General features: G+C 43.3%; 1 long non-coding RNA gene across 1 annotated transcript; it reads left to right on the top strand.

The window, feature by feature from the left end:
• The first annotated feature begins 627 nt into the window (after positions 1-627).
• Positions 628-18,200, top strand: LOC142876367 (uncharacterized). The gene is made up of 3 exons (XR_012923263.1): positions 628-692; positions 16,757-16,994; positions 17,823-18,200. It is a non-coding gene; the product is annotated as an uncharacterized LOC142876367 (long non-coding RNA).
• Positions 18,201-18,587: the final 387 nt, after the last annotated feature.

Here is an 18,587-nt window from a genome sequence, read left to right on the forward strand (position 1 = left end):
ATAAATACACAAAAGCATAAACCATAAAGAAAGAGATTGATAGAATTGACTACAATAAAAGAACTTCTCTATGATAAAAGATACCATAATCAAATTTGTTTTTTTTAAAAAAAAACAATGCAAGACACAGACTGGAAGAAGATGTTTTCCCTGTATATTGTTAATAAAAATTATTATACATTATATGTAAAGAATTCCTAAAAATTATAAAGAAATGACAAACTACCTGATTTTAAAATCTGCACAAAGAAAGCACGCATGGCCAATAGTCAAAAGTGACATGCTCAATCTCACCAGAAATCAGAGAAATGCAAACTGAAGTAATGATATAGCATCTCATATTCTCACACCCAGCAGGTGGAAGTGTAAATTGTTGCAAACACTTAGAGACTGGCAACATCCTCTGAAGCTGAAGACACATGGACTCAATGATTCTGCAATTCCACCTGTAGGAATCAATCACAGAGACTCTTAGACATATGTGCACGGGGAACACTGGCGAGCAGGTGCCTCCACCATGTGCACAGTAGAGAAAATTTAACATCCTAAATAACCATCACTAGGAACATGGTATAATCACAGAAGGGAAAACTACAGAGCGGTTAACATTAATTAATTATGTCTGCAGGTATCAACATGGGTGAATCTTGTAGAGAGAATGTGAGAGAAAAAAGGTGGTGGCAGGAAGACAGGTAGGTATCAGGACAGTATAGTGACTACAGACGCAGGTTCAAAGCCCAGCACCGCTGCTTTCCAGCTGCGTCACCTTTTGTAAGTTGTCTTGACCTCTTTGTTCCTCAGATTTTTGATCTGAAAACTTGAGCTAGTAACACCTGGGTTGTGATGAGGAGTAAGCATATTAGGACCACTTAGACATGGTGCTTGGGGCACAGAAAGCACTTGGTAAGTATTAGCTATTTGGTAGACATACACATGTTCTCTGTGTTAGAAATTGGTGAAACCCCTGCAGAGGCAGGATAAGCCATGGGATTGGGCACAAGTTTGACTACACTTGAAACATTTTATTTCTTTAAAAAGCAAGGACGAATGAGTAGCAAGAGAGAGTTCCTTTATGGTGATGGATGTTTTGTATCTTGATTGTGGTGGTAAGTGTATGAATTTATGCAAGTGATACAACTATAGAGAACTTGACATACAACACACACACACACACACACACACACAAATGCATATTGAAACCAGTGCAGTCCGAATAATTCTATAGCCCAGTTAATAGTATCACGCCAATGTGGGTCAGATTCCTGGTTTTGATATTATTTCATAGTTATGTGAAATGTCATCTTGGAGGGAAGCCAGGTAAAGGTCACATGGACCTCTCTGTGCTATTTTTGAAACTTCCTGTGAGTCTATAGTTATTTCAAACTTAAAAGTTATTTCAAAATAAGGGAAAGAAGTTACAAATCTGAAGTAAATAAGCAAGCTTTTAAATCTCTTTGGTGGGTATGTATTTGTGGTGGTAATTATAATGAAAGCAATTACTCACACATTCTCATAAGCCAGGGGATTTATATGTATTAACAACTTTATGAAGCAGGTGCTATTATTATTCCCTTCTAAGAGAAGTTGAAGCTAGTGTACAGAGAGATGAAGTAACTCACCTAAGATCACACAGCTTCTGCGTTAAGGTGCTAGATTCCAACCCAGGCTGCCTAGCCCCTGAGTCAAGCCTCTTAACTGCTAGCTACACTGTAGCACCTCTCTATTTTATACTATATTATTTTCTGTAATTTACTATATGTTTAAAATATATCAATTTGTAAAAAATAAAATAAATATTGGAAAATATCTTTTCAAGACAGGGATACTATAACTTGCCTCGTGGAGTATTTGTAAGAATTCAGGGACATATTCATAGAGGATAGTTAGATCTGAGGGTGCCAGAGCCCACTTCTGACCAGCTCACCCCATGGCTGACCACATGCTTCACCATGTAAAGCCATGTGTGCACAGCACTCTACAGTCTACAGTGTACAAAACCTTCGAAAATCCGTGTCATCCTATTTGTAACTGAGAGAGTCCTGCATCAGGCCCACTTTATGGATGAAGGACTGAGGCCTGGAGCAGTCACATGGAACAGGGGTTCAAACCAGGTCCGTGTGAGGGAACAGCCCTTGGTCTTAGCCACTGGCTGCAGTGACCCTCGGGGACACTGTGAGGCACCTCCTGGACCTGGCCCAGGAAAGAATCCTGGCAGCTGGGATTTCTGTCATCACGCAGTCTTCAGGGGCTTGCTCAGAAGCCATGAGCGTCTCCACCACAGCCACACCCGCCCGGGCTGCCGCGCCCTAAGACTGACAAGGGCGGGACAGGCGTGTCCAGCAGTCGGGCCCCAAGTGGACCCTAGGAGCCACTCCGCTCTCCAGCTCTCCGGGGTCGCTCAGGCCGCGTCTGCACTGCCCCGGCCTGCTCCTTCCCGCCCTTCCACGGGTGTGGGCCCGGGAGCGCGTCCCAACACACATATTCCCGCCTCGCCACCTCCCAAGTCAGCTCCCCAGGGACCCGCAGGAAGAGGGGTCCGGGGATGGGGGTTTTCCTGGAGAGATGCAGTGAGGCCCGGGGAGGCATGGAGGCCCCCAAGGCTTGCTCTCAATCAGAAGCAGAGTGGCCTGGATTGAGAGCCCGGGGACGGGACACCGGGGGCCAGCCACGGAGGGCCGGGCGGCCCCTGCAGCCGCACAGACAGCGGCCCGTGGGCGGCCTGTTCCAAGGCTCCCGCCGAGCTGCGGCCGTGGGTGGGCCGAGGCAGCGCTTCCCATTTGTCTCTTATTTTTAGCCCAGTTGCCTCTGCTACAAAATCAATTATTCGAAGCACTTTCACTGCCTTACCCCCTCTGGATCTGCACTGCGGAATTTTGTAAACAGGGTTTCTTCCGGATTCCTCCCTGTCCAAGTTTGTGACTCCTTTCTCCAACAGCGAGAACACCGACTCTCATTATCCCCCCGTTTGACACCCGTCTGTCGCGGCCCCAGCCTTGTCCCCGCGATGTGCCCCCCCACCTCTCTGGGGCAGTCCACACCGCGCGTGTGGTGGGCACTACGAACTGCTGTCGGAGGGATGGATGAACGAGTGAACGTTGGTTCATTCATGAATGTGGGCAGCACAGAGCCCACGGGGGTTTATAGTAATTATATTATTATTATTAAATGAACAAATACACGTGGGAGGAACAGCAGAACTCGGTAACTCATCATTCACCAAGGGAATCAGGCCTGAAGTTTATCGTTCACGCACCTGTGAGCAATGTGTTACTGAGCCATTTGGGAGTGTCAGCAAGATTGAGAGGGATGTCTGTCCTATTCATATTCATAAATTCATCCGGCCCAGAGTAGAATTCAGTGACCATGTAAACCAGGGGGGAGGGACTCCAGTGAGTCCTATGTGGTACGAGAGGAAGGTCAAGGTCAGGGAGCAGCGCCTCTGGCCACACCTCGGGGGCTCCCACACTGCAGGTGGGCGTGAAAACCAATCAGCACAGCTTTTAGGGAGGAACGTCCAAAAGCAATACTAATAGTAAAGTGCTAATAAACGATTGGGCTGCTTTTCTGTGTCAACATGACCCCAGGAGATGAATACCATTACCACCTTCATTTTCCAGAGGAGGAAACTGAGCTCTGTAAACTTTTCTCCCTTTTTCGTATTTGTCACTCCTTTCTCTGACAGCGAGAGCCATGGCTCTTGTTTTCCTTAATCTATTTACCCGTGTGATCAGAAAGGCGAAGTCTTTCACCCACACACCCGCAAGCGCTTGTTGGAGCCGCTGGCCCGTCTATCTGGAGTGTGCGGTTTGACAAGATCTCTTCCGTGGTCCTCCTGACGCTGTTTATTTCGGCGGAACAGCACATGTTCCACCGGCTGTCCTTCTGATGATTAATTTTATGTGTCAACTTGACTGGGCTAGGGGATACCCAGATAGCTGGTGAGACATTACTTCTGGGTCAGTCTGCAGGGTGTTGCTGGATGAGATTAGCATTATCAGTAGACTACGTAAAGCGGATCTGCCTTCATCAATCTGAGCGAGGCGTCATCCAATCCATCCCCGCCCAAATAGCACAAAATGTCAGAGGAAGGGCAAATTCATTCTTTCTGTTGGAGCTGGGACATCCATCTTCCCCTGCCCTCAGAGGTTGGCATTCTTCCGACTTGTGGACTCACCCCCTCAGGCCCTGGTTCTCAGGCCTTTGGACTCAGACTGACTTATGCTACCAGCTTTCCTGGCTCTCCAGCCTGCAGCTGGTGGGTGGCGGGACTTCTCTGCCACTGTGACGTGTGAGCCAGTCCATAGATACATAAATACATAATCAAATGCTTCCTACTAAGTCAGAGGGTCTCAAGCCCTCCAGCATCTCATCTCTCTCTGGGCCAGGCCAAGGCCACTTCTGCAGGACCCTGGCACAGCTGGGTCCACAGCCTGGGCTTCATGGTGACGTGGGGCCTCACCAGACAGGAAGCTGTTTGGGCCAGTGTCTGCCTGGCCCTGCAACACAGGTGCGAAGCACCTTGCTTGACCCCAGAGGCCCTGGCTCCGCACCCCTGTCCAGAACTCGCCCTTGGGCTTGCTGCAGACCGAAACACTGCGGGGGAGGACAGGGGGAGGAGGCGCATTTGTTCAGGCTGAGGGACCTGTTCTGTAGGTAACCCGAGAATGTTCGGGAACGGAAAGGCCGCGTGGGGGCTGAGAAGGCAAAGCAGTCAAGGCGCCGCCCACAGCGGGAGGGGAGGTGTGAGCCTCACTGCCATCTGGGGGCCGTGTGTGCGGAGGACACGAGGGCCCAGCCCCCACGAGGGGACACTGGGGCACATCCTACAGGGGGGCCGGTGTCAGACCTGCCTGGTTTTATTTTCGATGTCTCAAAGAGGCATAGAACGTAAGGTCACCGAGATTTCTCCATCCTACAGTTACTACCGAATATCACGTACCTTTCATATCTACATTTTTTTCTCCTAAAATGTCAAGTAGCTCTTTCCTAGAAGCCCCGAATGGAGATAGGGGAGATTGGAGACTAACGTTGTCCCCTGTACGAGTAACGGGACTGAATGGCAGTAAACGGCCCACGTGGGTGTCGACACCTGGAACCCACATCGTGGGGACGCAGGGCACAGAGTCTTCGGAAGCCAGCCCGGCATCTCGTAAAGAGCTAAACAGGCACCTACCATGTGGTCTGCCCGCTCCTACCCGCTGCTGGGCATTTGCCACGTCCACACAAAGACATGTATGACATGTGTAGCTCCTCTATTCATGGTAGCCCAAAACTGGAAACAATCACCATGGACTGGTGAACAAACAAACAAACTAAACAAACAAAATAAATGTGGTATGTCCATGCAAGGAAATGGCACTCAGCCATAAAAAGATGTAAACACTGATACATACAACAGATGATTCTTAAAGGCATTGTACTAAGTTTTTAAAAAATAGACACAAAAGACTGAATATGATTTCACTTATATGAAATTTTAGACAAGGCAAAACTGTAGTGACAGGAGACCAGGTGACAAAGGCTATGACTTGTGGGAGGGGACTGACTATAGATAGACATGAGGGACTATTTTGGGGTTAATTGAAAGGTTCAAATTGTGATCGTGGAAGTGGCTAAAAAACGATTAATATGTATACATATGTCAAAACCCATCAAACTATATATTTCAAATTGCTAGATTTTATTATGTCCACATTACATAAATAAAGCTGATTTTTAAAGTGCACACCTAAAGTGCCTTTCAAGGCAAGTCCAGACTTTTGGGTGTATAAAATGTAGTCTGGGGGAAACCTGCTTCATTTCTCCAGTATTGTATGCCAAGGGAAACATCTCCCGTTAAGAACCTGACCAGAGGGAACATCAACTTCTCTCTCTTTATTTTTTTGCTGTCAACTAGCTGGGTGACATTGAAGTCAGTTTTTTTCCCTGTCTCAAAGGCCCCACTTGAAGGATGAGGTAGGGGGACCCTCTGAGGCTGCCCCCACTCAGACTCACAACCCTGCCGTGCCTGGGAAACACGTGCTGCCCCACCCTGCCCCTCCAAGCTCTCCTCTCCCTCTTCCCGGCTGTCCCCTCCGCCTGTGCTGTGGGCTTTCCCATTCCCACTCCACCCAGGGCAGGTTTGGTGCTAGTAAGGCTGGTGCCTCCATTTCCCAGGACCCCAGCCCTCTGGGAACCTCCACCTGCGCTGCCCCCTCGCCAGTTAAGCAGACGGGAGCTCTGAGTGACCCTCCTGCTCACTGCCCGAGCACCAGGCGCTAACTCACTGCGAGGAGCCAAGTCCTTGTGGCAGGGAACTTGCACGTAATTGGAAATATCTTTAACACCCTATTGATGGCTTTCCCTCTTACTGCTCTGTGACAAAATGAAACAGTAAAAGATATTGATTTTGCTCTGGCAGGGGAAGGGGGAGGAAGGCTGGGTCTTAAAATGAAATTATGGTTATTGTTCTCCTGGTAGCATTTCTTCTGTGCCTCTGTGACAGATGGCTCTTTAAGTGACAACAGATTTGTATTTCATTAGAGCACTTTAGTCAAAAGATCAACGATGCCTCCCAGAATCTCGCTGCCCACCCATGGGGCAGATGGACGTGGCTTGAGACGGCTGAAAAGACCCGGCTCGAATCAGGCAGCGGCCAACACACGCCGGACTCACAATTACTGCGCGTCGATTTCCAAAGTGATGCCGAAACCCGGCGGCTCGTACGGCCTGCTTGCTCTGTCTGTGTGGAGAAGGCCTTCTCTAACAAAGCGGTTCTTCCTCCGGGGAAACGGAGCCCTTTGCAGGCAGGATGGATTTCTGGCAGAGCGGGGGAAGAGATGAGGAGTCAGGACACCCCGGGCCATGCGTCCATCCTTATCTCGTGGCTTCGCTGCCAGGCCCACGTCCTTGTTGTTATTCTTGGCTGCTCTTTGTGAAGCATCCACGACACGCCAGCCGCTGGGGCCGCTTCCAACACGGGCTCCTGCGAGGCCATGCCGGCACCAGATGAAGGCAGGTACGCCGCGTGGGCTCCCGGGCAGAGCTGGGACTTCCAGCAGTGGAAGCCTAGAAGATTCCGGCAGGGCTCAGGAGCCGGGCAGCCTGACTTTGAATGCAGGCGAGTCCATTACCAGCTAGGTGACTGGAAGTCACCTACCTCTCTGTGCCTCCCTTGTGTCATCTGCACAGTGAGGGTGACCATGCACCACTAGTGAACACGAGCACTGTCATCAGTAAATGAATCAGTTAGTTCTGGGCTCAGGTTGAGGCTCTGCCACGTCCTGCCATGCATTCTTGGGTCAGTGACTCAACCCCCCTGGCACACGCCCCCCATCTCACAGGGATGCTGCAGGAAGGGGCTGGTGCCAAATGAAGTGCCCCAGTCGGGGCTCAGTCCCGGTGGGGGGCACAGAGGCCCACCCTGAGAGCAGAGCCTGCCAGCCTTCCAGGGCCTGGGGAGAAGCACAAGCAGACATTTATTTGCAAGAGGGATGGTTGGTTATCCCAGAAAGGACATGGGGGAAATGAAAATAAATCACAGCCTTCCCACCCAACTTTGTAAGCATCATTGATTTGAGACAGGAATCACTTCGGGGCTACAGACATATTGATCGATTGGGCCTTTTAATGTGATCTGTGCTGCATACACGATCGGTTCTGTTTCCCACCCCCACAAATGGTGGATATGTCAAAGCATGATCGGTTCTGAGCCTGCCCTCCTGGCAGGTCTAAGATCAGACCTGGTAAGGGAAAGGCACAGGGTTGAAGCTGCAGCATGAAAACTTCAGGCTAGACACCAGGACTAGACACCAGAAAGGAAGGACTTCCTTTCTGCTGTAATTTTACCCATTGCTAGAGTAGTTAAGGAATGCAGAAATCTAGAACAGTTCTTGTCCTAATAATAACTAGCACTCACTGAGTGCATGTGATAGGCCAGGCTGGTTCTAAGCACTTCCATGCACGGGCCCCTGTAATTCTCATGACAGCCCTAGGAGAAAAATGCTATTATTGTTATTCCTGTTTTATAATCAGAAAATTGAGGTTCAGAGGAGGCTAAGTAACTGCCTCAAAGCCACAACTAATAACTGGAAGAGTCAGGATTCAAACCCAGGCCTGGTTCTAGAACCTGTTCTCCAAACCACAGTGGTGCCTCCCTCTCTTGCTCGTTCATTCATTCATTCTTTGGCGATTATTGATATAAAGCCCCACCTGGGGCCAGGCCTTGCGCCAGACTCTGGGTGCACAGGCAGAAAGGAAACCCAGGCCCTGCCATGGGCTGCTGGGTTGGGGATGTCTGTGGCACCCGGGCTGGTGAGCGACACTCACCATGTGACACATTCCTGGTGTTTCTTCTCCTCTTTTTTCTCTCTCTGGTCTGTGCTCCTGAGCTGGCTTGGAGAGGTGTCCCCCAGGCCTCTGCCCTACCCACTTCCAAAATTACAAAATAAGCCCATCTGTGTACAGCGGAGGCTCCACTCAACCCTGCAGAGGCTGGGGACAGTGCACATCTCCGCTACAGCCACATCTTCAAGGGGAGAGCAGCTGCCCCACCTCACCTCCTTCCCAGGGAGGTTCCCTGGGGTGTGTGCACGTGAGCACTTGCTAAGCTGTCCCGTGCAGCGTGTGCACCCTGCCTGGTGAAGTCTTAGAATCCCTTCCCCTCCTTGCTCTTAAGGCCACTCACAATGGAGGCTAGATCCAGGGAGGATCACTTTGGTGCTTCTGCTGTCCAGGAAGTAGCTTCTGGCATAGTGGGGTGGCCCCTCCCCCACCTGTCACACAGGGGGAGGGCCCTCATCAGCCGGTTCTCCGAATCGGGAACCACCCCGCTTAGCAGGACCATTTGCTTCAAATACACCAGCTGTCGCAACATTTGTCAGCCCTGCCCCATTGGCCGGGTTCCCTGGGAGACCCCCAGCGGCAGGTCTGCCCTCTGAGTCTGAAATGAGGCTGTGGTTCAACAGGAAGCTCAGATTTCCCTGTAGACAAGGAAGGAAGCAGTGAGGGTCAGTCGTTTGGACTGAGCATTCTATGTTATAGGTTTAGATCTTGGAACACACATCTCAGCCGTCTCTGAGCCTCACGTGGTAGACTCATAATGGCTCCCCAAGATGTCCACCTCCCAATCTTCGGCACCTGTGAATATGTTAACTCACGAGGCAAAAGGAACTTTGAAGATGTGACTAAATTAAGGCTCTTGAGATGGGGGGATTATCCTGGATCGTCTTGGGTGGGGCTGCTGTACTCACAAGGCGCTGTATAAGAGGGACTGGGAGGGAAAGAGAAGACAGTGGAAGCAGCAGTAGAAAGTGTCAACCTCAACAAGCAAAGAGAGGCTCTAAAAGAGAGAAAATAATATTTATTCGGGAATAGGGCATTGCCATGGAATATGCAGGTGATAGTAAACTGTGTGTCTACTCGGGGAGGTAAGGGGAGACAAAGGTTTTCAAAGGAAGGTGAGGAGGATTACATAATTGTTTTGAGACAGTTTTCCTTGGCTACAAGTGTCAATAACAAGAGCCTTTTGTGATAGTTTTATAGGCATTTATGCATGAGTACTCTTTCCTCACAGCCTCCCCTGGCTCCATTTGTCACCGGTTTTTGTTGTTGTTGTTGTTGTTGTTTATTTATTTAACACGAGTGACTTCATTTTGAATCTGACAACTTTCACATTTCCCCTTTTTGATCAAGATCTTTCTTTAAAAGCATCACTGATCGATCATGCTGCAGTTAGGTCTCCATGTCCCTCACAATGGCAGAGACCTGGCCTGGGTGGCTGATCTGGTCCCACGTTGGAGGGAGTGAATGGTGGCTAAGAGTCCCTGTCAAAACCCTTTTAGCCACATTGGAGCGACTAGGAAGGAAGGTTTAGAGGGAGGGGCTCTCAGGCCAAGTCTACCTGGAGGCTGTTATTAAGTTCAATTTTGTCTGTTTTGCAGACATTGCTATCATCTCAAAGTGCCAGGGCAGCATTACTCTGTTAGGAGTTGTCCTTCTGCAAAAATTTAACAAGTAACAGATACTAAGTTCGAAAAGGGAAAATACAAAGTCAAATTAATGGTAATATGACAATCCAAGTTTGCATAATGGTTTTGAGCCATGAACCTAGGCTTAAAGGCAACCAACCAATTAAATAAATCAAATGACTTTTCTCCTGTCAAGGGAAAAAGGTAGACACAAAAAGGGGTAAGAGTTATTATGACAGGAGTCTTGTTTTGACATCTCAGGAAAAGCTGTCTACGGCATGAAAAATTCTACTTCTCATTTTGGTTTGCAGTTTCGATGTGTCTGGTTATGGCATCAAGCAGTTTGGTAAACTTTTTGTTTGGCTCATACATCAGGCATCAGACTTGGTCCTTAAGATTTATCCAGTTTCAGCTTATAGGGCTTCAGGAATAGAGAAGTTTCCATTTTTAGTAATTCCATGGAAGAAAGTTGGATTGGAGGAAGCTAGAAGTCAGGGTCAAGTCTATTCTATAGGCAGATGACAAGAACTTGGAAACAATGCATAGAGCTATAATCTAATAATAGGTATATTGTAGCTTTTGGGGAGGAGCGGGGGGGGGGGGGGGCGGAGGAAGGGGGTGGGAACATAGTTTTTTCTCTCTACATTGATTACATAGGAATCTCAGATTTAAAAACCTCTTGAATCTAGGAAGCCAAATCAAGGCAGGCTTTAGATTTTACCTGCAATCTTATGGTTCCAGAGCCTCATAGGAAGTGACAATTTTTGTTTACTCACTGTAAAGATGGGAACCCTTGAAGTCAGGCATTCTATGCAAATTTTTTAATATGATATTCCAGTCAAAGCCTTGGTAATAAAACCAATGTTTCCAATTGTCTCCTGCTATAAAGGGAAAGCAGATTTTTTACTGGACTTATGCAAATAACCATATTGCAATAAGAATATACTCACAAATATTTTCCTAACTTTGAAAAATTTAAGTAGGGAGAAAAAGAAAATGTTTCCATCATTGTCCACAAAAGTCTACTTTACCAAATCGCTGTAGACTATAGATAGCTTAAGAAAGAACTTTTCCTTAAAATTAGAAGACAGAACATTTAAGTAGAAAACCAACGTTTTGAATAAAAGTCATAAATACATTATCTTTATCAGTTACTTAATTTCATGTAATTAATTTTTGTTCTGCTTGGGTCTTGATTAGCACTTTCATGAGCCTATCAGTTTATTAGAGTTTTGAAAAAATTATATTTAGTCCATTAATCTTAAAGCTATTAGAAACCTGTATTTAAGAGTACTTGTTAGAGTCTTTTTTGTGTAAAGCAATTTTGGACTAAAGCTGATTGCAAATGCTTTTAGAGAAAAATTAAAATAATAATTGTGAATGACAACAATTTAGGATAGCTGATTAAGATCTGATGAATGTTCATTATAATCAATTATAATGAAAATTTAGTTATTTTATGGCATACAACATAATATCCAGAATTATGACTAATGACATATTAGATTTCTAAGAGTTTCATACAATTTTGGAACATTCATGTTAATAACACACCAATTCATGTAACTGAAAGAAGATCTAGCATCACTTGTCATTTGACAATGTTTCTCATACAATTGACCAAATAAGGCTAACCATTTGACATCTCTACAAGATGAGAGATACGTTCTTTGATGTTCTCTGGGGCCCAGCTGGAAAATTTCAAAGTTAATTCTAGGTCAGAAAGACTTAATTTAGATTGCGATCCTGCTGAAGCCTGCCAAAGGTGTCAAAAGGTTCAAAAAACACCTGGTCAAAATAGGATCATAGGTCACTGTGAAAATAATAATCATTCATTTAACCAAAGTAATTATCAAATGACTTCAAAAGTTATAGAGAAATTTGCATGAATTTAGGCTGGGCACAGTGACTCAAGCTGTAATCCTAGCCCTCTGGGAGGCTGAGGCAGAAAGATTGCTTGAGCTCAGGAGTTCGAGACCAGCCTGAGCAAAAGTGATATCCTGTCTTTACTAAAAGAAAACTTAGCTGGGCATTGTGGCATGTGCCTGTAGTCCCAGCTACTTGAGAGGCAGAGGCAGGAGGATCACTGGAGCCCAGGAGATTAAGGTTGCAATGAACTACAGTGATACCACTGCACTCTAGCCTGGGCAACAGATAGAGACTCTGTCTCAAAAAAAACAAAAACAACAACAAAAAAAGAAATGTGCATAGATTTAAATAGCCTTAACATGTTCAACGCTCAGTTTTCCTAGGTAATCAAAAATCTAATAAAGATAACACAGAAAATTATGTTGATAAAACATAAGTTCTTTGGTATTTTAGGCAACTTACAAAAAAAGGTAAAGAAAATGCCTCTGCAGTGTGACGGCTTCTCCTTATGGGAAGCCCAGTGTAGATATCCTAGAAGTTGAATCTAATAAAAAGTCTTGAATTTAATCAGACACATGAAAAATGTGTGTTCAGGGTTGTGAGTGTACATCCTATTACAGAGGAATGTTAACAAGAAAACTAGTATTTTGAGCAGGGGAATACATACATGGCTCTTAGTAAAAGTAAAAGCAAGTGAAATTTCAGAATAATTCAGACACACCAAAAGAAGCCAAGAGCACAGAATTAAGTTACAATGGAAGAAAACATTGCTTTTCTATGACTTTAAGAGAGACCATTTCAGTGCCAAGTCAAAACAGTGGAGTCAGAACTGGAGAAAAAAGTTTCAGGTGCTGATGAAAAAGTTGAAGGAGAAAGTTATCAACCAAACCTTCTCAAGGGGAGAAAGGGCCGAAAGCAAACACGCATGACCTGAAAGTTGTGGGCTGCAGCATACAGCAAAGGTTCAGCTTCTGAGATGTGAATCTCAGTAGCCTTTAAAGGAAAACTCTATCTTGAGAAATGAAATTACTATTTTGAAAAAAAAAAAAAAAAAACAGCATTTCTAACCTGAAACTAGGGAAAAGTAAATGAAAACTATAAAACAAAAAACCCAGCAGCAGTTTAGAGAAGTTTACTGTTAAAAAAAAACACAGATTTCAGAATTAAAAATTAAAATCTCTTGTAATTTTTATCAAGAGCTAATCAATACTTCAAGGAAACCTTATTGTTCTAACATAGGGGACTAAATTTTGGGTTTTGTATTAGTATATTTTTAATATCAGAACTCAGTCTTTAGAGAGACTTATAAATAATTCCCTTCTGATTATAGCTGACTTGATCACACACACAATCCCTTTTATATATTCATCCTTCACAAACCTTAACATTACTCAGACTTTTTAGAACATGCTCAGTCTTTCTGCTTTGTACTATAATTCCTCTTTCTTAAATAACCAGCTATTTTACTTTAGGATAAAAATGTATAAAATGCACAAGATTCTTTGTTATACAAAATTACTTCTTTCTTTTTAACCTTCCTTAACAAAAAATACATCTTCATATTTATGACTTTATTCACATATCTTACCTACTTACTGGTTCCTTTCTATCCTGTGTCTATTTCCTTCCTAAATTCATAGTCTGAAACAACTTTTAAATAACTTTTGAATTAGACAAAATTACTTTTTTAAAATAAAGAATACATTTTTATGCTTTTAAATAATTTTTTCACTAAGACATCTTATATTTTGGTACATTTTGTATAAAGAATTATATGCATTTATTTGAATTTTAACTCTTAGTAACCTTAATTTTCAGTGAAATTCTAGAAAGCAAGAAAATTTGAACTGCCTACCACATATAATTATTTTATAGATAAAAGCATTTTATAATTTCAAAAACATATTTGCCTATAACATAATTTTAAAGTATATTAATAGGCCAAAATATATTTAGTCTTTCTGTAAAATTTAGAAAGCCAAGAACAAACTTATATTTATGCTTGGCAATTTGTTTCAGTTCTTTATGCTATTTGGAAATGACCCAGACATTTAATGAGTATCCATTATTCAATTTAACATAACATAACTTTAAGATTTCAAATCATATGAGAAGTTAACTTATGTTTTATCTCATTTGCACTTATTTAGTTTATTTATTTTAAACAATTATACCTAGATTACTTATGAAAACTGAGATATTTGACAAAACTATTTCAAGTTATTTCCCTGTTAATCATTTTTATATCCTGTGAATATCAGGTGTTTACCTAAGTAAAAAACTTACACTTAAATATATAGGTATCTTGCTGATAACTTTGAAGATACAGCTTTATGAAACCAACAATATTAAATTAGTCTTACTTATCAAAGAATTGGACAAAGAAAGACCTTTCTGTTTAAGGCTGGGTTTATAGTTTTTATAACCTTTATGTCAAACCCTGACACCTCAAAACATCTAACAGAGACAAGTAATAAACTTTCTGACCAGTAAACCCAGGCAAAACTGTATTCTGATAATTTTTAAGACATTTCTGCTTTTATTTTTACCAACAATTTTAAAACCAGCTTATTTATTAAAGATTTACTTAAGTGAACTAAAAGGCATTTGGGTTAATTAGTATACATTTTATAGAAGTGCTTATTTATCTAAGCCAAGCTGAGTAGAATTTCCTAAGGGGTGGTTGGCCAACTACACCAGATTATACCATGTAGATACAACATACACCATAATATATGGACATACATGTGAACACACCTAAACACATACACACACAAAGGTCTTACCGCTTTTTCATTTTAAAGTTTTAGTCATGAGACAGTATAAAACATACAGACTAACTGGGATACAAAAGACAGTTGGATTCAAATTATGTTTATGACCTAATTGGACTTGTTCACATGGCTAAACTTTATTTGCTCTGATAGGTAATCTAATGAAAGCTGTGGACTAAAGTTTAGGATAAAGAAGTTTCCATTGTAGTTTGGTTTTGAAAGAACTTTTTTTTCAGTTTCAAGTGAGTTTAGGATTAAATTTTCAATATTTGCATTTTAGCTAAGACTGGCTGAATTTTATAACTAAAACAAAGTCTCCAAGTGGCCTTGAATTTTTAGTGACAATCTACCTTTTGTTTGCCAGTGTGGTTTGTTTGCTTAGTCAATGGGGACAAGGAGGCATTTTAGCAGGGGTTTTTTTAAAGCTTTTTCTTTTTGACCCTGGTGTGGCAGATGAAGCAATTTTTATGCCATCCTGAGATATCTCATATTGTTGCTCTAATCTGAAGATTTTCACCTGTTTGATCTGCGACCCTAACTTTTATAAACATGTATCCAGTTCTTCCCTTGTGGACTATCAATTCTTCAATTTATTGATCCATCACCATCGTTAGTCAAGCAAACCTAAATTTACATTTCTAAAAAGTGTCTAGGTTGTTGGTTCCCATAGAGCTGTTGTAATTTGTAAAGCCATTAATTTGAAAGCTCTTTAAGACTTCTTAAAAATGTATTTATCTTGGCTGGAACGCCATAAACACTGAGTTTTTAATTTCAATATTGGTAGAAAGCTCCATAGATTCAAAGTAGCCAGAAAAGACAGAGAGAGAGAGAGAGAATTTAGAAGGCTATACATGTTAACTCTATAGTCGCAGGGGTTTTTAAATAATGACATTTGAGCTCTCATTTTTTGGATGTAATTTGCCCATCAGTTTTAAAACATGCGTGAGAATGGTCTATAAACTGGCTGGAGTCCCAGAAAGCTTGTTAAGCCTCAAAATTTGAAAATCCCATTCCATTTCTTATTAATTTTTTGAGAGCAGACAAAATCCTATACATCCTGCTAAAAAATGTCAGGAGTTTGGACAGATGTTTTAAATGGCAACAACCACCCTAGCTACTTTTAATTAGCCATCCTGAACCCAACATTTAGAATGTTTATTTTTGCTCTTAGAACATTTTTAGGAAAAATGCAAGGGAAAAGAGGCAAACCATTTACAGGATGCACATGACCAAGCAAAATAAAGCCAAGATAAGACTGATCACAAAAAAATTTTAACCAAGGTGTGCAAATCAAATAAAATATTAAATTAGTCATGCAGAAAGAACCAAGAGTAAATTCACCAGAGAAGATATGCTTCTCAGACAGAATACAAATTTTGTAGAAAACTGAGTAGAGTACTCAAACCAGAAAGACACTTGTCTTTATACCAGAGAGGACATGTCAGAAAATTAAAAAAAAAAAAAAAGTTTTATATCATCCCATGAGGGATATAAGGTCTTTTATTAAAGGTGGCCTTATAACCAAATCAAATCCTAAGTAAAGTCAAAAATCCTCTACTAAACATCATCCTGAGAGAGCTCATCAGGGCAGAAAAAGTGAGCATGGAAATGAGAGCTCAAAGGGCTCATGTGAGCACTGCACACTGTCCCAAGAATTGCTGATTTCTTTCTATAGTGATCCTTTCTTCAAATCCCACTTATGACACAATTTATGTCAACCTAAATAGCAGAGAGAGGCTTTCTAAAAGAAACTGATGTTTATTTGGAGATAGGGTATTGCAATGGAAATGTGCACGCCATAGTAAACTATGAGAAAAATTTAGGGAGGTAAATGAAGACAAAGGCTTTTAAGGAAAAAAAAGTAAGAATGATTACATAATTATTTTTAGATAATTATCCTTGGTGACAAGGATCAATAGCAAGATGATTCAAGTCCAAGGTTGGACAGTCAGTTACTGGACAGATGCCCCCACGGAAGTATTTTTGGCATAAGATTGTGATGGTCTTTGTGAAAGGTTATGTTTTTTGCAGAGTCTTCTTTGACAGTTTTGTTATCAGGTGTTTATGCACAAGAACCCTCTCTTCATAGCCTTTCCCAGTTCTATTTGTCAGATTTTTTTTTTTTAAACACAAGTGACTCCATTTTGATTCTGACAACTTTCACAGAAAGGAGATATGAGGATGTAAGCAGAGAGTTCGAGGTCAGAGAGAGGTTTGAAGATACTTTGCCATTGGCTTTGAAGATGGAAGAAGGTGCCATGAACCATGGACTTGGGGCCGTCTCTGAAGGTTGGAAAAGACAGGGAAATGGATTCTCCCCTAAAGCCTCTGTAAAGAACCAGCCCTGCCAACACTTTGACTTTAACTCAGTGAAACTGATTTTAAACGTCTGACTTCCAAAATGGTAAGCTAATAAATTTATCTTGTTTTAAGCCACTAAACTTGTGGGAATTTTTTATAGCAGCAATAAGAAACCAATATACCTCATCTTCCTCATCTGCAAAATGAAGATAATGATATATACTCTAGTAACTGCGATCTAATGGTACATAATCGTGATGAAATGGCAGAGTAGAGAGTTGTCACGAGAACAGCTCTACAGTCTAACTTCCTGGGGTCATGTCTGAGCTCTACCTCTTGTGAGGTGTATGACCTTAGGCAATTTATGTCACCTTCTACACTGCCATTATAAACCACTGTCCGTCCTGGAGGGGACCAAGCTCTCTCTCACCTCTGCTTCATGCATGTGCTGCTCCCACACCTAAAGCAGCACCCTGTCCCCTCCCCCAGATCAAGATCACTCATCCTTCAGGCCCATCTCTACTAGGAAGACATCTGGACCCTCTAAGACAGGGCCAGTTGCCCCTCCTCCATGCTCCAGAAACAAACAGTGCACACCCTCTCATAGCTCTTAATGGCTGCAAAAATATGTCAATAAAAAATGATTCATCCTGTGCTTGGTGGCAGGATTGTGAGAAATAAAAATAAAAACCCTAAGCACCCAAACTGACTGAATGAAACCCCTATTGGCCAAGGGGACCCTGGAGAAACCTTAAATTTGACTTCCCAGCCATGACAGGATGGGAGGTCAGACACGCCTCATTACGCCACCTCCCTCACTAACTGCCACATGCCTTCTTCCCCAAGGGTTAAACAGAGCCAGCCCTTTGGAAATACTTGCTCCACTGCTGATTTCAACCAACCACCTAATGCTGCACCTCCCTTTTTGTAGTTTTGGCACAACAACTGACCAGCATCTCTTCCTGATAAGAGACCGCTGACCATGGAGGCAGCACAGACAGGGTTTTGTGTCCTCAGCTTCACCATTTGATGTCAGAGGGTTGAAAACCCTACCCTCGGATCATGCTAACACCACCATTCTTTGAACATGGATCCCATGAAGGAACATGAAGCTCAGTTGCACATGTACATGTTTCTCCTTTCATGAATATTTGTGACTCTTCCTATAGCTTGTTAAGTATGTATATTTGGCCACTCCGCTCAGCATAAATCCTGTTCCCATTGCTGTTCCCATTGCCTTGCCCTCAAAGTACTTGTGTCCCACTCCTGGCCAGAGGCTATGCTTCCCAGGCTGTCAGAATGGCCACTCTGCAGGCGGCAACTTTTATGGGAAATAAAGCTCTCTTTTCCAAACGTATGACCCTCGTCACTCTTCAGCTGACATCTGTTGTGGTATGAATGAAGCAAGACCCTTACAAAGCACCTGTTCTAGTCTGTTGTCATCACCTCATCTAAGGTCTGCTTCCCCTCTAGACTTAGCTCTTAGTGGCTTGGGGTACAAGGCTGGGGTTGTCTGCCTCCCCGGGATACAGCGCTGAGCCCGGCACAGAGCAGGAGCATAATTGTCAAAGGAAGGAAGTTTGGCCGGAACCATTTTCTGAGACCCCTCTCACCACTGAAACATTCTGCCTATAAGCAGTGTCAGAGATGAACCAAGAGAAATCGAGCCCCAGAGAGGGGAAGTGACTTGCCCCAG

The sequence above is a fragment of the Microcebus murinus genome, chromosome 2, assembly GCF_040939455.1.
Source record: "Microcebus murinus isolate Inina chromosome 2, M.murinus_Inina_mat1.0, whole genome shotgun sequence".
Lineage (NCBI taxonomy): Eukaryota > Metazoa > Chordata > Mammalia > Primates > Cheirogaleidae > Microcebus > Microcebus murinus.